Raw genomic sequence first — 24,185 nt, forward strand, 5'->3', positions numbered from 1 at the left:
CTTGTATGATATTTAATCTCGAGAAAATATTTGTTTATCCGTTCGTTTCTCTCGTACACACTAGAAAGCGTTACTTTTTCGGACGTCATTAATTAAAGCCGGTGTGCTGATATCGGTGCTGAGTGAATAACATCGTCAAAAAAAACCGAATGGGGCATAACTGTGTATAGTAAATGACGTCCAAAGACGACGTCATCCACAAAAACTGAGAGAGAATGTGAAAGACATTTTTATGTTTGCTTTAGACAACTCGAAATCTCTTTCTACCCTTATCAGCACCATGAAGAGAACTAATACTCTATTTACTAAAATCGGTAGAAGTTTAATTGCCTTTTATACCAATTTTCAAACTACGAAAGGTTGGGGATATATGGAGTCATTCACAGATTCAGTTTTGCTGTATCACACCTATTCAGTGTGGCTTTACGTTGAGATTGAATGTCGACAAAAATGGGAAAATGCAGTTGAAGTTCAATCTAAACAAATTCAAAGTCCAATGTGCAAGTCCAATGTAAACCAATTAAAAGTCCAATGTGCAAGTCCAATGTAAACCAATTCAAAGTCCAATGTGCAAGGGACAGGAAAGCGGTTCGATAAGTACACACACAGACACGGTGACACGCCACCAACACGATTCAGCGTACACAATTACCAACCGGCCGTTCTTTCCCCACCCCTTGCCTTCCAAAACGACCTGAATTTATAGTTGTCGAAGACCAACTGATTTGCATATATGCACGATATTTTGCGAGAGTTTCCGAGATCATACCATTACAAAACGCCGTCGGCGCCATCTTGGAATTCTTTTCTTATCCTAGCTTCGCAGCGATGACAAAGCACACACGCACACCTAGGTCGTTTGAACGGTAAGCCCTCATTTTCACAGCTTTTGCCACAGTAAATATTTTTTATATTTGTTTCACGTCTTGTAAATTTCTCTTATCGAACTTTTCATGCCTCTTTATACGTGTTTACCTGTTTAAAATATGCCTGCATGCTGAACACTGATCTGTGCAGAGGCCCTAAACAATGCTACCTTCTGGCATAATGGTCTGCCTTCTTCAGTGGTTCTTGAAACAGATATAGCCAAAGACTCTTTAGCTGAAAGCACATCTTTTAAACTCCTCGGCCTAACGTTCACAGGAAACATGAGTTGGAACAATTACACTAAGAGCATTACCAGGACCGCTGCGAAAAAGGTAGGTTCTCTCTACCCTGCTAGAAAGTTACTAACGCCCGAAAGTATCCTGTACCTCTATAAGGTCACCATTCGTCCATGTATGGAGTATTATCATATTTGGGCTGGTGCATCTGCTACTATTCTCTCGCTGCTAGACAAGGTTCAAAAGAGACGCCAACCTGATAGGTCCTGAACTGTCATCTAAGCTTCAGCCTCTGTCCCATCGACGATATATATATATAATTCGAGTTTATTTTTACACAGCCATCTTTATATCATTTTATACACAAAAAGCAACGCCAATTATACTTTCAGTAAAGATGTTTAATTTAGTTTATAAAATATTTACATTTAACCAAGCTAATCTAAACGAATCTTTAATGAACTAATTTGACCAGCCTATAAAAGTCATTACTTTATTTGCAGTTGATTAAAAATGCACTGGCTGACGTATCGTCACCTCTTCTTCAAAGTATGGGGGGGGTCCCTGGTTTTAGCCGAGTACTGAATACTTGGCAGAGTGAAATGACCTCATGGAATGCTAAGATGTGTTAGTTGCGCCCCATTGTTTTTATAATTACTTTTTTCGTCGCAAACAAGGAATATTGCCACGTTCAACATAGGGAGATACTATTTGGAATAATGTCAAACAGGGGATTGTGGGAAGGTGAGCCGCAAAATGTCCACATTACATTTAAATTTCTGTCAGTTAATAAAGTCAGAAAAAAAGGAAGAGCATTCCAAAGCCCAGCAGCAATAGGGAAAATACTATTGAAGTAAGTTTTCGCGCATCTAGAGACATTAACAGTGAAGGAGTGGAATTTTGTTGCTTGTCAGGTTAGTCGAGGGTATTTACGTCGAAGGGATACAAGTGCAATGAGTTCATCAGAGCACATCTCATTAAAATACTTGTAAAACAGTAACAAAGATCCGGCACTGCACCGATGTGACAGAGCCTGAGGCTTGCATACTAGTAAAGGATCAATTAGATTTGATACTTTGAACTCTGTCTAAAAGTAAGAGACTACTGCTTGATGCACCAGTTCAGATGCGACAGCATTACTTCATAGATGAGTGAATTATGGCTTCGTAAAGATACAGGATGCTTTCGGATGTTAGTAATTTCCAAACGCGATATAATCCATCTTTGCAGCATTATTGGCAATGTCCTCAATGTATTTGTTCCAATTCATGTTACCTGTGAATGTTAGGCGGCCAATTCTTATACTTCCGGGCTTTATAAGCAGGAGTGTTTTTATAATTAAATATGAACAAATATGCTGATTTTTTTTATACGACCTAGCATCTCTAGAGGAAGTTTGGTCCGCTAACATTCTATCACAAATCTTATTCGTTCTGTAAAACACCACACGATGAATGTCATATCACAGAGACAGGAGACACATAACCAAAATAAGCGGTTGGATTTTCCTCTGCAATCTAGAGAAAGTGTCCCGATTTGAATTTCACATATCAATCGGGTTTGGGTCACAATCTTGGATTTTAGTTTTTACGACTGGGCAATTCCAGGGAGCCTGCTAGTGCATGATAAAATCCAATTGAATCAAACTCCTGTTATAAATGTTTATAGTAAAGTTAAAAGGGCTGAGAAACTAATTAGCCGTTAGAAATTGCTAAATGACTTCAATATTTCAGTGAACAAAACCTTAAAAAAATGTGGAAATACTAATTTCATCTGAGCCTAAATTGAATTAAATTAATACCTTTATGTGCATATAATGTCTTTGCAACGCCACCATATAAAGGTTACCGCAGACGTCCATGATTGTAAGTTTCACCCAAGTTTTTTAAACGCATCCCAACATTTCTTTCGGGACAAGATCAAAGTGTAGTATCTGTTCTTCAGATGCTGCAGTTCAATTTCTTGTTCTCTGTAAGTGGAGGAGAAATCCTTCACGACTGAGACGATTTTTATTTTTGTTCCTTTTCTCCGCGTTAAAAAACGACCCTGGTGTCAAACTGTGTCCCGTGGGGAGGTATTGTAAATAGGAACATTTCACGTAAGCCTACGATTACTTAGGTTTACTTTGCTTTTATGGCGACGTCAGTTTTTTTTTTTACATGGGGGTCACCACTTATCAAGGCCCGAAGGCCACTCAGGGATAAGGGTTATTGCGTAAAAGTAAATTTAAAATAAAACAAGATTCAAGATATTTAATTTTCTTGCCATAAAAATACAAATATGAATAGTTTTGTTTGTCTCGGAGTTTTATTTATGAACTTAAGTATTTAGAGTTTACTTGTGAGATCATGACATACTCATCATTTCTGAATTTGTGCGTGAGACTTTCTGAAAGTTTTTTTATTGTGTAAGAATGTAAACAAAACACTAATAAGAAATGAAAACAAAATCAGTAAATAGCAGCCACAAAGAAGCAGCCACAAAGCAGAAGTATAAAGTATGGAGAACATAAAAATGAGCGAAAAATAAAATAGTAAAAATTGTTGACGAAAAGGAAAGAGAAAGTAACAATATATACAGCGATAAAAACAGAAAAAGAAATGAAAAATATTAAAGAAAACACGAAAAACAAACACTTAAAAAAAACGCAGAAAAGAAATGAAAGGGAAAAGGAAGAGTAAAGAAATAAAACTGAAAAGAAAAAGAAAAGAATAAAATCAGTGAATGAAAAAGAAAAATAATGAGGAAGGAAAACATGAAAAATAAAGATAGATTAAAGGAAATGAAAGAAAGAGGAAAAAGAAAAAAAGGAAATAAAAAACGAGAATTCGAATAGGAAAAAAAATCTCTTGTGAAAAGGTGAACAGTGTAACGGAAAAGCGATTATTGTAAATGTGAAGAGTTGAAGGGTTCTTAGTGTCCGCCTTTATCAAAGCAAATAAGGGTGTTGCGTTGTTGGTGACACTGGCGGGGATTTTGCGTCACGAGCGAACAAACAAAAGAAAGAGAAGTTGAGGAAATTGTAACAAAAACACAACGGAGGGGGGACGTTGAAGAAATAGAAATGAGGTTCCCATAGATTCACTGGTTAAACAAAGGGGAGGAGGTATTTTGTGGAGAGACCGGCAGGAACAAGAATTAGAGTAAGTCATACGAGGTATCTTTAAGTTTCTAGACTTTTTGTATGGGAAATTTTAGTGATAGTACACACATGAAACTCGTCCCGTTTGAAGTAATCTCCCCCGGCTGCAATGCACTTGTACTTTTGGAAAGCCCAATGGAAGTCCTCTTGTGTGAGCATGTCAATGACCCTTTACCACAGTCTCATCTTTTCCACAGTCTCATCTTTTCCATTGTCTCATCTTTTCCACAGTCTCCTCTTTTCCATTGTCTCATAACGATAGCTTCTAAGGGTTTCCTTGGACTTTAGGAATAACCAAAAGTCACAGATGGCAAGATTTTGTCTATCGCGAAGAATCGTCTTGTAGCCAATGTTGGTTAAATAGTCTTACTTTCTCCGAGCAAATTTCGCACAAACATTCTGCATATTCAGTTTCTCGCGAATAATTCAATAAGAATAAGGTACAGTTCCCACACTGACACCAAACTGTGCACTTATTGTCTCTATAGACATACGACGGTTCTTATCCAAAAAATTCCTTATTTGACCAATCAACTCTGGAGTTTTGACTTATTCCGCCCACACCTCTCATCACTCACAGACTCTCTGCTTTCCGTGAATCTCTTATGTCTCTAAAAGACTAATGCTCGATTCATGCAACATGGTCCAAAATCAGTTGAAGCATTCCATACATTTCTGCGGCATTTTTGCTAATCTTATTGCATGTCGTACTTGAAAAGTGTCCTCACGTACAGATTCCAATTTAGTCAATTCATCATCTACAACAATCAGGCTTTAGTAGAGTGTATTCACATTGCTGCTCTAGCTGTTGATTTGAACATGAAATGGTAAAAATTCGTCAGTCCATCACTACGGCTATGACAACAGAATATTCTTTTCATTTTTTTGACTCTCGAGTATATATCCGATACAGTTAGACACAGTTAATCAACTGAGAACCACATCTATAAATATAAAAGCGAAAATGTATGTATGTTCGCTTTTTCTGTGTGTCTACAAAAGGCTTTTTTCAGAGAAGCGGTCGCTCGCTTCACAATTTTTTAAAACTTTATATCACATATAAATCGTAATATCTCACAGTTAACAACGAAGCTCGCCTGTCTATTTAATTTGCTCGATTTTGGGAAGATAAATATTCAAAATTTGTCGCTCGCCGCGTGGGCTAGTCTTTTTCCTATAACATCTTGGGGGGCGGAGCGTTCAGCAGTAAATGAAATCCCGCAGTCAAACTTGACCTCATTAACTCATTAAAACGGCACCTGTTAAATCCAACTAATTAAATAAATTCAAACGTGTTTCCGTTAGCATGTCGCGGTGGGGCAATGGTTAACGTCGCACGTTTTTTTTTTTTTCACACTTTAATTTACAACTTTGCCTCAAGGGTTAGGGTTCGATCCTCACACTTACTTTTTTACCCTCCCCCCCACTCACCCCGGAGTTTTCACACACACCTCCAAACACCCGGGCAACGCCGGGTACCCCTCGCTAGTCATTGTATAAAAGCAAATTAGATATCAACGGATACACACTCAAGAGTCAAAACAATGAAAAGAATACGCTGTTGTCATAGCCCTAGTAATCACATAAGATGTATAGCAATAACATACTGGACTTTAAAGAGCCTACGCAATTTTAAATACACGTAGAAAAAAGTCTGTACACTTGAAAGCACCTCACATGTAGGATCTACTAGTACGAGAGGCGTGCAATAAGTAATGCCCCTGACCTACTTCCCATAGCAGTAGAGCAACGAAACTTGGCACAGTTATTAGTCTTTTTCTACATAGGAACCACCCAGAGTTATGCATTTTTCCCATCGTTTGATGCAGCTCTGCAGACCGTTTTTGTAGAACACTCCAGGTTGGTCCTTCAACCACGACGTGACTTCAGAAATCAAGGCCCCATCATCAGGGAAACGCTTTCCTTTCAAAAAAAAAAAAAAGACTTCATGGCTGGGAAGAGGTGAAAGTAAGAGGGTGCAAGGTCAGGAGAGTAGGGAGGATCGGGGAGGATTTCATAACCAAACGCCCGTGCTTCTGATCTGGCGACATGCGAGTTGCGGATCGGAGCGTTGTCCTGCAGGAGGAGGATACCTTTGCTGATCTTGCCCCGCCTCTTGATTTTGATAGCTTCCCTTAACTTCCTTAAAAGTGAAGCATAACAGGCTTCTGTAATTGTGGTACCCTTTGCCAGGAAATCTGTCATCACTACTCCGTCCTGGTCCCAGAAGACTGAGCAGGACCTTGCCAGCGGAGGGCTGCACTCTTGCCTTCTTTGGAGGTGGTGAGTCCAAGTGCTTCCACTGCATTGATTGGGATTTGGTCTCTGGATCATAGTGATGGACCCAGGTTTCATCCTGTGTAATCAGTCTTTTGAAAAACTTCGACTCATTTTCTTGGCACATCTCCAAATTCATCCACGAGCACTCGACGCGTTCTCGCTTCTGGAATGGTGTGAGCAACCTGGGAATCCATCTGGCAGACACCTTATGCATATGCAAATGGTCATGAATGATAGTTTCCACAGACCCTGTACTAATCTTGACATCTTGGTCTATTTGGCGAATAGTAATGCGCCGATCTTCCAAAATGGCAGCCTCAACTTGACTGACAGATGCCTCATCAATGGCAGAAGGGTGGGGGCGACCAGGTCTGGGAGCTGTTTCCACAAACTTCCGGTCATGTTTGAATTCACAATGCCAGCGTTTTACAAGGTAATGTGATGGGGCATTGTTACCATAAGTTTCTTTCATTTCATCAAAAGTCTCCTGTGGTGTGCGTCCTTTCAAATACAAAAACCGGATTACTGCTCGACATTTAACAGGCTCCATTTCATACCTGACTCAGTTCAAACACCTGTATAACAGAAACCACAATTAGTTCAGAGCTGTAATTTACCACATAAACCGTAGAGATATAAATCATTGCACATGCCAAATTTCAGCTAGATGACACAACAGGAAGTGGATCAGGGGCATTACTTATTGCACGCCCCTCGTAGGAATAGAGAGAACTTGATGTGAAATTCCTATTTTTTTTGTTAGCATGAATCCAAATGAACAGCACAAAGTAGTCTGTACGTGGTATTCGTCGCACAATAGTATCAGTCATCAGCTTGAAAGATGAACGAGACCACGTTTGACATACAGCGCTTGATATTCTCTAATTGTCAACTATGTAATTACTTGATAACATTGTCATGTATTATTGATGTTATACGTTAATAGGAAATTTAATTTTAAGGCATTTAATTTGTTCATCTTTTTTTAATGACGTGTTTATTGCTGATACCAGTGCAACACAAACACAACGCAACTAACAAGAACAAAATGCAAACATTTTTAAAATTAATTTATATTTGAATTGTTTTTCAATGAGAAAATGAATAAACAGAGAAAAATACTAAAATCAAGAGAAAAATTATCGATTAAACTTACGCGTGTGCACGCCTGCACAATCTAAAAAAAAGTTGTCATCTTTGTGATCAATGTCGAAATGCAATTAAAACTATTCCTAATGATCTGATTCGTCAACTGAAGTCACGTAAAGAGGGTGTGTGCGTCTCCCTCTCTCTCTCTCTCTGAAAGTGCCCGTGGGTTTAGAGAGAGAAGGAGTGCGCGGTAGAAGAGAGAGAGAGAGAGAGAGAGAGAGAATGCCCGGAAAATAGAGAATGCCCGGAAAAGAGAAAGAGAGAGAGAGAGAGAGTGTGTGTCCGGGAGAGAGAGACAGAGAGAGAATGTGTCCGGGAGAGAGAGACATAGAATGTGTTCGGGAGAGGGAGAGAGAGAGAGGCAGAGATAGAAAGAGAGAGAGAGAGAGAAAGTGTCCGGGAGAGAGAGAGGAAGAAAGTGTCCGGGAGAGAGAGAGGAAGAAAGTGTCCGGGAGAGAGAGAGGAAGAAAGTGTCCGGGAGAGAGAGAGAAAGAAAGTGTCCGGGAGAGAGAGAGAAAGAAAGTGTCCGGGAGAGAGAGAGAAAGAAAGTGTCCGGGAGAGAGAGAGAAAGAAAGTGTCCGGGAGAGAGAGAGAAAGAAAGTGTCCGGGAGAGAGAGAGAGGAAGAAAGTGTCCGGGAGAGAGAGAGAGAGAAAAAGGGTCCGGGAGAGAGAGAGAGAGAGAGAGAGAAAGTGTCCGGGAGAGAGAGAGAGAGAGAGAAAGTGTCCGGGAGAGAGAGAGAGAGAAAGTGTCCGGGAGAGAGCGAGAGAGATAGTGTCCGGGAGAGAGCGAGAGAGATAGTGTCCGGGAGAGAGCGAGAGAGATAGTGTCCGGGAGAGAGCGAGAGAGATAGTGTCCGGGAGAGAGCGAGAGAGATAGTGTCCGGGAGAGAGCGAGAGAGATAGTGTCCGGGAGAGAGCGAGAGAGATAGTGTCCGGGAGAGAGCGAGAGAGATAGTGTCCGGGAGAGAGCGAGAGAGATAGTGTCCGGGAGAGAGCGAGAGAGATAGTGTCCGGGAAAGAGCGAGAGAGATAGTGTCCGGGAAAGAGCGAGAGAGATAGTGTCCGGGAAAGAGAGAGAGGTAGTTTGCGCGAGAGAGAGATACAGTCCAGGAGAGTGTGTGTCCAAGAGAGAGAGAGAGAGAGAGAGAAAGTGTGCGGGAGAAAAAGGGAGAGAAAGAGAGTGTCGGAGAGACAGAGGGAGTGTTTCCGAGAGAGAGAGAGAGAAAGAGAGAGAGAGAAAAAGTGTGTCTGGGAGAGAGAGAGAGAGAGAGAGAGAGAGAGAGAAAAAGTGTCAGTGTGAGAAACGCGTTTGACCCGCTGGAGATGTAATATTTATCAAGCAGTAAAAAAAGCAAAAAACAATGAAATGAACGCCGCCGGCCATTTTGCCTGTTTTGTCGTGGCAGTTGCTCATTTATTTGTTATCAATACTTTTTGTAAGAAATAAGAAACGCAAACAACTTTAAGAAAAGCAAGAAGAACAAAGTAACGCTGAAAGCCGTCCACTGATATATGTGACGTAAAAGGAAATTCGAGTTTTAACACCAACCGCCCGCCTCCCCCGATTCTTGTACAACAAATCGACCTCATGGCATGACCTCAAGGGTTAAGTTCCTGTGAAACTTCATGTTGGTAAAATTGTTGTTGCTTCGTTAGTTGGTAGGAGTAAAAGTTCAAGGAGAAATGGAAAGACCACAATGAGAAAAGCAAGATAGAGATAGAGTAGGCGGACCGAACTACTTGGGATCATGGCGAAACAACATTTTGTCATCGTGTCGTATGAAACGGTTAGGCAATGTAAAATTGTGGTTGCATACAAAACGAGAAATGAGAAACCTGGAATGACAAGGTTGACAACTAGAATTCTACATAAATATAAAGAAATAGGTTAAGAATGAAAACAAAATGAATCACCAACAGAAACACATACATGTGTTTTCTTGATTAATCATGTTTAGTGAGGAAAGATGCTAGTTACTCCAGTAGAATAATAATAATAATAAATAGAACCCTCAAACTGCGGGTGAACCTTCGAGTAAACGGCCAGCTAGCATATGCACGTATGTGGGCCAGTGAATGTGTTTACATATAACGAAATATTCATGTTGGTGTAGATCGGTAAACCTACCGAGAAATGTTCCCTTCAGTAGTCGTTAAAGAAGTAAGGCGGGGAAAAAGAGAATCTCCATCGTTACTGTTACTTTAAACGATGCAGACATTTTTGTATAGAACAGAGTTGTATTGGTTCTGTGAAAAGCCTCATTTAAAGAGGATTCACGCACATTAATTGAAAAAAAATTACACTGGTTTTATGACTAACGGACAGTTACACAATAGCAGTGCTTGGATACGAGTTTTCAATTAGCATCACACACAAATCTCTCTCTCTCTCATATATATATATATATATATATATATATATATATACACACACACACACTAGTAGGGAAGCCCAACTTTACTTGTGATCGAACAAGGATCGACAAATGTTTCATTCTCTCAGACCTTTATTGTCATTGAAATCTCCCATTTTCAATCAAATCGATTGATTGCATAGTCGAAGAACGATCGTGACGCACTGGGAGGAAGCTCACATGCTTCTCCACAATGACTTAAGAGACTATAATGCATTGTGAACTATGCTTCACATTTCTCCCAACACTAAATTATTCCATAATACATTGTAGTCTACATTGCACTGTAGAGAAACTACTGTTGATTTTATAAATTTATGTTTACATAATCGCTTCTTTAAAATACAAAAGTCAAGTATCATGGCTCAATTATGCTATAAACAAACATTTATTTCGAACATTCCTGTCTTATTAAAGAACCTACTATTGATTTTATACTTTGGGCCTTTTTACTTGAACACTGATAAAACTTCTCGAATGAAATTGTGATGTTAGGCAGTTTAAGGTTGTTAACTTTGGTAAAATCGGACGGTTCCCCTTTTTTTGTAGATTATCGATACCTATCAGATGCATTCCGATACAAAACTAATTTAAGAACATTCAGACACCAAGTACATTTGTGTGAAATTTCAAAATAAATTAGTCCAGCAGTTTCGGAGTCTGTAGGGAACGACTCCACACCAACACAAGGTGCCTTTATATATAAGAAAAGATAACAAATGCGCCTCGTCCAAACGAGAAATTTAATGTTGGCATTTGCGCACAAGATGAAAAACTACCACTTAAGAAAACGGGAATTTGATTACTTAGCTGGCGTACAGACGCTGCTACTATCGCTGATAAATATTACAAAACTTTTCATTATATATATATATATATATATATATATATATATATATATATATATATATGTTTGTGTGTGTTTGCACGAGAATTTGGAGGAACGTGTGTGCTTACAGTGACCGATGTATACATGCGTGTATGACATTAGAACCCTGAAAGTTATTAACAGACTAACAGAAAGTTCCAGACAATAATATCCGACAGATTCCAATATACTAAATTCACTTGACATAATTCTACCCCGTCCACACGTTAACGACTTCCCATCTTGAATCAAAATCTTTGACCTTTAATACTGATACACACATATTGCCAAATAACATTTGATTAGTCTTATAAAGTAGTCGTCCTAAGAGAGGCATACGTTAGTTTCTTTGTTTGTTTTACCCTTTCGTGTTAACTGTCTCGTAAAGGATTTAGTAATGGGAAATTATTGAATCCCTGATGAGACTATCAACGCCAAAACATTGATCGATCCGCGTAGGGACTTTTCTAGTGTTTCTATTATCTTATTTATAAAAGCTCTACATATGTATTGAACACTTTTGAAGTAATATCGTTTTATTTTAGTTTATATATATATATATATATATATATATATATTATTTTTACGAGGGATAAGGGTTCAGGCTTCTTACCATGAGGTTCCGAATCCGAATCTCTACATTCAACCACTCTGATGAGTCGTAGACGACGAAACATGCGTCAGTGGATAATTATATTTGTGGGGGTACCAACTTGGTTAAAGGGAAAATTATTTCTAACTCGCATTTAGGTAAAAATGCACTTTCGTAAATAATTGAATTCATTCAAGACGTATCGCAAAAACAGAAACAAATAACACCCCCCCACACACATATATATATATTATATATACACACGAAATATTGAGTTTGCATTCGCTTTTCAAATGTACTATTTGAATGTAAAAACTAAGATAACAGAATTATAAATCACATCCGGCAGATTGTTTACAGTATACAAATGAAATAAATACACACGTTCCAAAATAACATACTATTCTTTTTGTTAACTGCTTTTTTTCACCCCAAACAAGACACAGTGGTTGGATTCAGGAGAGGCTCCAGAACACTTCCCAAATTCGAAATTGCACCAAAAAAGGTTATGGTGACTAGTCATCAATCACAGCTTAATAAATCCGGGAGAAAATGACGAAATGCACCTGAAGTTCTAACATGTGTGCAAGAGATTGGTCAATATAAAGGAATCAATTCTCCATAACGCTCGTCCACATCTTGCTCAACTGACCCTGCAGAATTGGGCTACGAGACTGCCCTATCCGCCATATTAACCGGACCTCTCCCCCATCGATTACCACTTTTTCAAACATCTCGACAACTTTCTGCGCGAAAAATGCTTCAAAAGCCGAATCGGCCTTCAATGACTTTATCGTTTCCAGAACTCCGGATTTCTATGCTAATGGAATAAATAAATTTGTTTCTCGTTGGAAAAAAAAGTGTCGATTCTAATGTTTCTTATTTCGATTAATAAAGTTTATTATGAAGGGAATTATGATCTTTTGAAGTTGAACGTCAAAAACCGACTTTTTGCACCAACTTAATATGTTAGCAAGTTGTCTTCACGTAATCTCAGAAAATTATACGTCTATCTACTCAACGGAAAATTTAACTATTGTCAAACGGTTTCAATAACATAAATACTATACACACGAAAAAGACATCATTAGTCTGATTTTATTGCCTTCTATTTCTATCTCAATCCATCTTATAACTTCAGAAATTTAGTTTATCAAACATTTAGACATGAAACAAAACAAAAAACAAAAACAAACAAACTAAAAATCAAAGAACTGACGCCCAGCAACAGTACTCAATCCTTCGACGTACTTGGCTTTTATATAGATAGAGAATTGCATCAGCAGTTATATATCTACTGGATCGATAGAAGGATCCCACCATTTTCCCAGCGGTCTTGGCAACAGATTTTTTAATGTATGAATTTCGATTTAAGATCAGGAGTAAAGGTCAAGCCCAGAAGCTTGTCAAAAAATGAGGCCTCCCCAAGACGAGAGCCATTCATTTCAATTGATGCCAGATGGGGATCAGGGCGTTGATGATTTAAAGATAAAAGCTTAGTTTTAGATGCATTACAAGTAACAAGCCACCTCTTTCCCCATTATACTACTTGCTCAAGATCAGAGGAGAGAGAATCAGAGAGAACTTTGTCATTTACGGTCTTAGATGTGCTACCATAGATAGTAGTGTCATCAGCATAGAGGTCTACGAATGATGTAAGGATGTGATTTGGAAGATCATTAATATAGATCAGGAAGAGAGTTGGACCCAGGATGGACCCCTGAGGGACTCCAGCATTAATACTAAGAGCTTCTGATTTCTGCCCATCAACCACTACTTTTATGAACCTATCAGAGAGAAATGATTTAATAAGTGAGAAGACATTTCCAGTTATACCATAGCTGGAGATCTTTTGAAGTAAACCTTTATGCCATATTCTATCAAAGGCCTTTAATATGTCAAGAGCAATTGCCCTAAAAAGGTAGCCTCCGTCGAGAGATTCGCTAATCCTATGAGATATAGATGTAAGCACATCTGCTGTAGATCTAGCAGAATGGAAACCATATTGCGTGTCACTAAGAAGGTTATTTTTGTTAAGATGGTTTATTACTTCTCTATTTAACACAGATTCCAGCAACTTACTCATAACACACAGGAGACTTATTGGCCTGTACTGTGAGGGGGATGACCGATCACCTGAATTCTTAAATACGAAACATACTGATGAGATTTTCCAGGGTGACGGAAAGCAATTCTCCTTAAGATAACGTTTACACAGTTTTGTAAGGATGGACGCAAGTTCTGGTTGAAGTCTTTTGAATACTATAATTGGAATACCATCAGGACCGGTTGCTTTACTGGAATCAAGATTTTTGATTAGCCTTGCAACATCACGTACAGATATTTGTATATCACATAGCATGTTTTCTGATACAGGAGGAAATAATAGAGGTTGGCAGCCTTGGTCGCAAAGGTTAGAATTAGCTGCAAAGTTCTTGGCAAAGAGTTGGACTTTGTCTGATGCTGATGAGATAACCTCAGGTCAATTTATAAGAGTTGGGATAGAGCACACGCTTCTGTTCAAGATTCTGTTTGCTATTTGCCAAAACTGTTGGGACCCAAGCTGCTGCTCAGCTTCTTTGGAATTGACGGACTGAGCATACAACTCTCTTGTGTTCTTTATTTCTTTTTTACAGTGGTTGCTGGCAGTTCTGAAAGCGGCTTTAGTCTCAGTACATCTATTACGTCGGAAGCAATGGAAAAAGTGATTTCTATGCGCAATGGAAGCAGCACATTTCGGACAGAACCACGACTGGCTGTTAGGTTTTTGCTGGAATTTTTTCCACGGTATGAAACGGTCTAACCATTCTGTCAGGTCTGATACTATAGAGGACACATCCTTTTTAAACATGAAACGCAGAGGTAGATCTGATATAAATGTGCGGAAGCTATCCCAGTCAGCCATAGAGTATCAATATACTGTACGATGGAGAAGTACATCTGGGGACTTATTACATTTCATTTTTATCTTAATTGATATAACTGAGTGGTCGGAAGATCCAAGTGGAGACAGAACAGAAGCTGAACACAGTTCAGGGAAAGTTGTGAGAAAGAGGTCTAGGAGACTTGCATACTGGCCGTCAGAATCGGGAACACGAGAGGGTTCGTGAATAATCTGAGTGAGGTCATAAGCAATGGAGAAATCATGACTGAACCTCCCCTCATCATCGGTCTTGTTGGAGTGAGTTAACCATTCCCAATTGTGAACATTGAAGTCTCCACAGACATGAATATTAGCTGAAGGATAAGCAGATAGGGCGTGGTCAATTTTCTCAGCTATGCCTTTAAAGATAGTAACTCCGTTGTTGTGGGGGGATAGAGAGCAAATATAAATGCAGTAGTTTGAGCTAGTGCAACCCGGAAGCACATATAGGGTAAGTTAGGATCTTCTCTGGAGATGTCCCTACCACATGGAAAGCCATCTTTTATATAGGCACATATTCCATACCCATGGCGCTCTTGGGGTCAGATTTGGAAGCTAAATTAGAGTATCCTTTAATTAAGAACTCATCTAGGGAAATGGTCTGTCCAATGCCAGTTTCACTTAGAAATAATATGTCTGGTTTAGTCTCCTGTAATTGGGTTTCAACCTCTGGAAGGTTAGAACGTAGCCCCCTAATGTTAGAAAAGGAGATTTGGTAGTGAGTGTCTACGTTAGTAGTTGGAGATCCGGGTTTAATCGTGTGTGTTTTTATTGAGACTTTTTATGGTGGTGTTTTGGGATTTGTGGACTAGGTCGATAGACATGCCTGAAGCAGAGCAGAGGGGGAAAGTAAGAGAGAAATAGAAATGAAGAATCTTTTTTGTAGCACATGAAAAGGTAAAGCCGTAACACTTACCCACTAATATGGCATCGAGAGGCCCCACTAGAAGCTACTGCATGGTCCAAAATCCCTTCACCCAATGGCAATACAGCAGCCCCAGTACTTTGCACCTGCTGATAGGACAGCCTCCTTAGTGGTTAATCCAAGGTTCGGGACCCTGACTATCACGCGGATAACCTCAGCCAAGATAAAACGCTTACCTCCAGCACACTTACCAATGAGATGGCTACAAGGATAGACATAGAAAAAGAAAATTTCCGACATCCCTGGCGGCTGTTCACGCAAAAATACTGCCAAAACAGCTTTTTCTTCTCCCTTTGTCAGAAAGATCACTCATTAAAAATGAGGACTGAGGGACAAATAAAGAGAAGCGAGTGTAACGGGAGCTGCCGATAACACATCCACAATGCGTTTTCTACTCTCCATTAAAAAAAAAAAGTATTGTACTTATAAGAGTTCAGCTGGCGTGTTTAAGAGGGGGTTAGGTGAAAGATCCCCCTCTCATCAACTGAAAACAATTGTAAAATTTGTTATGCTATTAACTTGTTTACAAATGTTTATGTTTTCCAAGAAAAAATCTATGATGAAAAAAATAAAATAAAAATAAAATAAAACAAAAATATATATTCGAAAGGAACTTTCCAGATAGATTCGGTAATCTTTTCACGAGAAAACCATTTACACAATTAATAAAACAATGAAATAAAAATAAAGATTAAAAACTGAAATAAATATAATATTAGCATTTGCATCTAGAAAAGAAATTACAAAATTCATAACTTAACTGCTATAGAAAGACGTCCTGCGCGGCTACAAATAGGATTGATTTTGCTTACATTACACTTGAACTTCTGCATGTCAGTACAGTCGGGGAAGAAGGAATCCGAAAGGAAATACCAAACTCTAGCAAGTTTCTTTTATATATATATAGATGAGTTTCGTTCGTTTAATTATTTTATCAACAAGCTGGAATTTGAATAACTTAATGCAACCAATTTATAAGGACAGAAAGTCGTTTTCTCGCTCTGTATATCCGATCCAAAGTCAGAACTATCAAAGACAAATATACCCTCAAATAATTAAAATCATTTTGGGTTTCACCGGGAACCAATTAGTACAGGCTAGGAAAAATGATTTTATTCTAACTCGTAGTTGTTCCAAACGCAAGAAAGAAACCAGGTCAGTCAGCTACTGTTAATGAAATTCCTTGTCTTTTTTGTTTTCTATTATATAAAAACATTTGGGAAAGAGATAGATAGATGTGAAAGGGACAATTTAAAACGATATTTTTACAAATATTACAAAACAATATTTTTACAAATATCACAAAACGATATTTTTACAAATATTACAAAACCATTTACAATACATTTTTATTTTGTATCCATGATCTCGAGTAACACCGGGTTTTAGCTTTTTATTAAAAACGACATAATGTTTGTCAGAAAATGTTTACTGAATGAATAGATGAAAAGAGGCAATATTATTAGAGTGTTGGAGCGTGATTGACATGACCTGACCCTGGGATCAAGTCTGAGAGCAAGTAGTAGATTGGACGTCATGTTGTTGGACTCTTTAATCGATGCAGGCGTTTAGACCTTTAACGCCTGTCACCAGCAACGACTGTTAGCAAGTGAAATCGGATCTAGTTTGCCGAGCTTAATGAAGCAAGTTAAAGATTAAATTATCTTCGTCCCCCTTTTTTCAGGTTTGAGCAATTCCTTTTTTCTAACAAGCACAACAGAGAAGGGTCAACACATCACTAAGTGGAAGGGCTATGCAACAGACATTCGAATCACAAAAAATACTGATGGAAACAACGAAAACAGAATAAAAGTGAAATTCAACTATGAAATTGTATATTTTTTATTGTTGTGTAATGCAATTAAGAAAATCGCATAAGTTTTTACAAGAAAATATATTTTTAATTTTCGACGGTGGCTAAGTGTTTAACGACGCAGACTGAAACATTTGGTGTTTCATTTCAAATTCAGTTCGTTCCGCAGAAATACAGAGTGAGTCACCGGAAACGGATGTTTTTAGAACACTCCTTGCTTCGGAAAGTGGCTTCAAATTGTGCTCGTGAAAATTGCCATCATTTGTCCGACATAATTTTTCGCATCTAAATATTCCAGAATGGCATAGTGTAGTAAATGTTTTTGTGTATTTCATAAAATGTTTGTTAATATATTCGCAGAGTTTTGTTTGTTCCTTAAAAATATCCGTTTCCCGTAACTCATAGTGTATATTCATCGAACAAACCCTTGACTGTGTGTAACCTCTTGAAGAAGAGGTAAAGAAATACGAAATACCTTCAAGAAGTTTCGAGACTTTTTCATATGGACACTTATTGATAGTACACACATGAAATTCTCGTTCCCTTTGAAGTGATCTCCTCCAGCTGCAACGCACATTTACCGTTCAACAACTTTTGGAAGGCCCCACGAAATCATCTTGTGTGAGCGTGTCAATGAGCCTCGTCGCAGCCTCTTTTATCTGCTCAATTTTCTCATAACAACAGCCTCTGCGCTTAGGGAATAACCGGAAGATCACAGAGAGCAAAATCTGGACTATAGGGATGTGAATTGATTAGCTCGACCATCTCATTTCTGTTATAACAACGTCTTTCTTTCTGATCTTTTGTGGGGATCTTGCGACAAATTTCGCACAATCATCTGCATCTTCAGTTCCTCGCAAGTAATTGTATGTACAGTTCCCTAACTGACACGAAACTGTGCACCTATTGTCTTTATGGCATACGGCGGTACTTATCCAGAAAAGTCTTTATTTGACCAATCAACTGATGTTCTGACTTCCTTACTCCTCCCAGACTTCATGGCTTCCTTGAATCTCTTATCCACTCAAAATCTGATGCTCAATTCACGCAAGATGGTCCGAAAGCAGTCTGAAACATTCCATATGTTTCTGTGACATTTTTTTCCAAGTTTAAAACAATTTTTATGTTGTTCTTCTTAAGTATCCTCACGTCCAGGTTGAATTTTTGAAATTCACCAGCTGTGACGATCAGGCTTTTGTAGGGTGTATTCCAATTCCTGCTATAGCTGTTCGTTTGAACCTGAAATCATAAAAATTAGTCAATCATAAGATGTATAGCAATAACATTGAATTTTCAAGATTTTGCAACAATTTTAAATGTATGTACAAAAACATCTGAAAATATTGAAGGCAACTCGTGATTCTACACAAACGAGAAACAGATTAAGAGGACAAAAATAATGAAATAAAAAGAAATCTATGAATTAAAATGTAACATGCCTTAATAATTAAATAAAAAAGGGAAGAGAAATGTATTTTACCAGCGAAAACAGAAAAAAATGTCCTTTCTAAAAATATGGTTGTTGGACGGATAACACCCATTCTTGATTTAACCAAGGAAAATACAAACGAAACATCCATAGTCATCTAATGAAATCAGTAGACGATCTTTACTCCATTGTGGCTAATCAGGATAGACAGAAAACTCATTTATGAATATAAGAACTAAGTATGGTCTAAGCTCATAGTAAAACTAAAAAAAAATCTTAAATAATTGTACAACTTTTCAATTTAGTACAGAACTATAAATGTTAATTCTCATTCTCCGTGTTTCAATAATACAAACAAAGAAAAATTTAAATGTAATGTGAACAAACATATTTCTGCCTAATTCCTCACACGGAATATAAAGTTGGCTTCTACAGCTGTAGTCCGTTATGCTTCAGTGGCAATGTTTTGTTTGTAGGTGATTAAAAAAAATATCTTATTAAGAAGATATCAAGACCCAATGTTACTCGTGATATTGACTTTGAGATGAATGGCTTGTCAGTTAATGGTCATTATTAGAAATGTATTACGGCACATCTATCCTTTGCATATTTACTAGCGATATTCAACAAGCGATCAAGGAATCGTTTTTAGGTAATCTTTTTCTGTAGACAACACGAATAAAATAGATGTTGCTTAACGAATAGTTTGTAAATAAAATCCGTTCGTAATTGTAGAATTATAGGTTTTAGTGCAGTAGTTTCAGGTTGCTAACAAACACTTTGAAGTTGACGTTCAGTGTTTTACGATTCCTTTTCATGACGCCATTAACTTAGATATCTCCACGGACTCTTACGACTAAGTGGCTATGTTAGACATGTGTTTTACTTTAAACAAGTTGCAGACTAGCTGAAGTATCTATGCCGGATTTTCTCAAGTTTTTTTCAATTTTATAGATTTTAGATATTAATTTTATTTTTTACCCTGTTTTAACCCTTAACGAGATATATTGTCACTTGAAACGTAAGATATCGAGTCCAATCTGTAACCGTGCAGAGTTGAGCAGAGAGCTGTATGTTCACAGTACATTTAAACTGTAACAACTTAGTACAGCCAAGAAAGCAGTAAACAGGGAGGAAATTCCAAAGCGTACAAGACCGTGGGACGAAACTATTAGATTAAAAAGCTTTTGGTATCTAAACATCTCTATAGGTAAAGACTGAGGTTTTATTCTGTTTGTTTGGTCAGTTAAAAGTATGCACATTGAAGGGGCACAAGTGCTATGAGTTCATCAGGACACATTTAATTAAAGTACTTGTAAAACAATTACAGGAATGCGACATTGCGGCGATGAGACAGAAGTTGGAACTTGACCGACTGTGCGGGACCTATTAGAGTTGAAACGTTTTAGACCCTGTTTAAGAGTAGGAGATTAGTGGTAGATGCACCAGCACATGCATGGGCGATTTGTGGCCTTATAAATATACAGGATGCTCTCCGATGCGGTACTTTGCAGCAGCATTGGAAATGTCTTTAATATATTTGAATTAATTATAAATGTTAGAGCGAAAAGTTTGAAAGGTGAGATCTCAGGTAAGCTGGCAATCAGTGGTTGAGATATTTTTTTAGTTGATAAAGGAAATACGCTTAGTCGTAGTAGTATTAACTGTTACCATTCATTTCCGGCATCACTTAACTGTTACCATTCATTTCCGGCATCACTTAACTGCAAACGGAAAGCAGTTTTCAAAGGTTTCTGCCATTGCCTTGGATATGTGTACATTCGTTTTTCCTTAATTTTATCAGAGACCTCATTTATGAATATCAGGAATAATGATGGTTTAAACTCAGAGTAGAACTTAAAAACATCAAATAATTTCCATCCTTTTAAAATATTCAGGTTTATGATGATGATCTATATCAGCTAGGAAATAACTAGAACATAATAGCAGAAAAATATCTAGTTTGAGATTCGATCCAACAATGGCATAAAATAGTGAAATTGCAGACGAACGCATTATTTAAAACGCCACCGATCTAACTTACGTTGTTTTTCGGAACTTATTTTAACGAGTTCAAAATAGCTGTTTTCTCTTCACATATATCTCAAATAGTCAAGGTAATTATCAACTTCATCACAGTTGCCCCCTCTTTAACTAATACTTATTACCTTGTAAAACCTATATTTATATTACATATTTATAAAAACGTTAGAAAATTAACGCTTTGATAGAGTATAAAAAGAGTTATAATAAACGGGGACAGTGTTCCAGAGCTAACCGGAAACGTCGGAAAAGACTTAACTTTTAGGTTATAGAAAAATTGAAACAATGAAATAACTATAAAAACGTATAGTCAATTAATGAGATGAATTTTGAAAGAAAATATTCCAATATATGAAAAAAATACTCGTCTAGTTACAACCACTATATGATTTTTTTTTTTAATTTTTTTTTACGCCTTACATCATTAACACTTATCCTCGAGTGGCATTCAAGCCTTCATAAGTGCTGACTCACAAGTAAAAAACAAAATAGTTATTCGGATGCTGCATTGAATATATTACAAAAATTATTTATGAAAATAAATTTAACATTTTTTATTGTCCTTTACTCGTCTCTTCCTGAGGGCAGATTTATAAACAATGTCGGTTTTTATGTGGGAAAAAGCACGCGAGAAAGAGGGACCCTATATTTAAACAAAAAATGAAATTGCCTCAGCCTGGTAAGATGTTCTACCGAGGACAGAACAGATAAGGCGTAGTATCAGAACTATTCTAAGCCAAAAAGCCAAAATCCGATTAAGAGCTCAACTTAAAAAAATATACATAAAAATAAAAATGGCGGCACGATTAAATTTTGAAATATGTTTTTGTCATTTAAATTTGAAACGCACAAATCTGTAGTTATTTATCTTTTTTCTAAACCGATTTTTTAAGATGGCCATTTTGCGTCAATGAAATGAAAAATAATCGTACGCAAATTGTCGATAAAAATGTACTAAAGGCCACCTATTGAAACGAAGGCCTGAAGCGATTCCCGCTTTGCTGAGATTTATAAGAATTCAATTTGCCATTAATTCCACTTCGTATTCGTCGTTTATAGCAGAGTTTTTTTTTATTTCAGAAAAAAAAAAAAAGAAAAATGGAAGAAATTAAAGGCATATGTACTTTTTGTTTCCAACCCAAACCCAACCCTATCACATCTTTACTATTTTAAGAAAAAAATTTGCAATGAAAAGCCTGATGTCTTTAACAAATTAAAAAAAAATATATATGCATAAAAAAATATATATATGCATAAAAAAAATATATATACATAAAAAAGAAAATGCGCAGAAAAATGCGTAGCAAACAGAATGCATAATTTATATTTTGAATAGTTTTCTGCATCGACTCGTAATGATTGGCAGGTCGGGAAGAGACGACGCCGAGGAAAATAATACGCCGGTAATTACAGTGCGTTGTTGTTAGGGTTACTATTGCAATTTAATTCTTACTGCGAAAATTTCAAGAGTTTGGTGGGAGGGGGGCAGAGCAAAACAAACAAACATGTCTAATAGAATTTCGGTGCAAATCTAGAATTCAGCCTAATTTATAAACAAAAATACAAAAAAGATACTTTATGATATCCGTACGCGTCACGGAACGAAAACGTCATATTCCAAAAATCGCGTAAATTAATCAAGTAGTTTATATATATATATATATATATATATATATATATATATATATATATATATTTATTCCTTCCGTGACGGATACGTACATGATAAATATTTTTCGTAATTCTTTTTTCATTCATTTAAATTCTAAACAATTGAATTTTCGCCTCAATTACAGTTTAGCGACTTCGACTCAGCAGAAAATGAATTTGTTGTTTTTACATAAATATTTCCAATTTCCATAATATTTAATTTTTCTTTGCAACTGTTTAAGAATATTGATTCATATCTTTCTTTCTAGAGGTTAACATTTATCAAGGCAAAAAGCCACTCGAAGATAAGGTTAAATGAGACGGAATGATTGCCAATCGACCGATCAGAAACATTATGGGAATACTTAAAAAAATGTTTTTCACTTTATACAATACATTAAAACATCGTATTTAACAGGAGACTGGAGAATTAAGCAGTGATGTTTGTTCACATTACATTTCAAATTCACTATGTTAGTACAGTCAGAGAAAAACGAAACAAGTAGGGAATTCCTAAGTGTAGCGTTTCGAAAGAAGAAACTATTAGACTTGAAGACTTCCTGGCACCTATAGACGTCGGTGAAGGGGTGGGATTTTCCTGCTGTGTTAGATGAGAGCATGTACGTCAAAGAAGGCATGTTCTATGAATTCATGCTATTAATAAATATTAACTGCTTTTGATTGCTTATGTTCACGATAAAATTTGTGGACATCAGATTTAAAGACGAGCAAGTTGTAATCAGTAGAGAAGCAGTTTCGTGGTAATGTCTTACAAAGGTAAAAACTTCTTGCAAACCTCTGACCATACAATTCCTTCTAACTATATCTATAGAGAGAAAAAAATGGCTATCAGGTAAAATATTTAGTTTTCATCAAATAATTAAAAAAAATGGATCGATCGTGGTAAACTGCTACTAAATTCAGATATAGGGAAGACGAAATTTCTTCCCTGAAATTCTTTACGTAACCTTGATCTTTACTTTGCATTTAAAAAAGATTTAAGTACAATTTTTTCAGATTTTAGTGCCACTCGACAAGAATTTTGCGACCCTTTTACGAACTATTAAGGCATTGCCAGGGCCGCTGCAAAAAAGGTAGGCTCTCTCTACCGTGCTAGAAAACTACTAACACCCGAAAGTATCCTGTACCTCTATAAGGCCACCATTCGCCCATGTATGGAGTATTGCTGCCACATCTGGGCTGGTGCATCTGCTACTAGTCTCTCGCTCCTTGACAAGGTTCAAAAGAGAGTCGCAAACCTGATAGGCCCTGAACTGGCATCTAAGCTTCAGCCTCTGTCCCATCGACGAAATGTTGCATCCCTCTGCCTTTTCTACAAGTATTTTAGTGGTGAATGCTCTGACGAACTGCAATCACTTGTACCCCCACGACGCGAGCACCCTCGACAAACCCGACAGGCTACTAGATCCCACCCCCACACTGTAGAGATCCCTAGATGTAAAAGATCTTTTTACTCCAATAGTTTCTTCCCCAGAACCGCAAGACTCTGGAATTCCATTCCAGGTCCCTGCTTCCCCAACAGTACTGACGTGCAGAAGTTCAAGTGTAACGTGAACCGACACCTTGCTGCCCAAATCCCTACATAGTACCCCAGTAGTTGTTGCCCCTGATAGTAGCCCCCTACACCAAAGTGGCAATTTGCCTTGTTTGGGGTGAAAATGTAATAAAAAAAATAAAAAAAATATAAATATGATAAATGAAAAAAATCAAAGTATTACTACCCGTAAAAAATAATCTTTCAATGGAATGACATGTTTGAAAATAAATTCATGTATTTGTATATGTGTACCATTTGCATTTTATTAAACTTTGGAACCTGCACGAAATGGCATA

At 37.4% G+C, this 24,185-nt stretch overlaps 1 long non-coding RNA gene across 2 annotated transcripts in view; it reads right to left on the bottom strand.

Moving 5' to 3' along the window:
* LOC145279594 (uncharacterized) overlaps positions 1-24,185 on the bottom strand; it is a 314,581-nt gene that overhangs the window by 215,790 nt on the left and 74,606 nt on the right. Inside the window, exon 2 of one of the 2 annotated variants that reach the window (XR_013868406.1) lies at positions 17,231-18,448. The exons of the other annotated variant lie outside the window; for it this stretch is intronic. This is a non-coding gene — a long non-coding RNA (uncharacterized LOC145279594). Of the gene's footprint in view, positions 1-17,230; positions 18,449-24,185 lie in introns of those variants that run through there. 2 annotated transcript variants of the gene reach the window in all.

This window comes from Euprymna scolopes, chromosome 7 (genome assembly GCF_053919585.1).
Source record: "Euprymna scolopes isolate OS-2025 chromosome 7, ASM5391958v1, whole genome shotgun sequence".
NCBI classification, from domain to species: Eukaryota; Metazoa; Mollusca; class Cephalopoda; order Sepiida; family Sepiolidae; genus Euprymna; species Euprymna scolopes.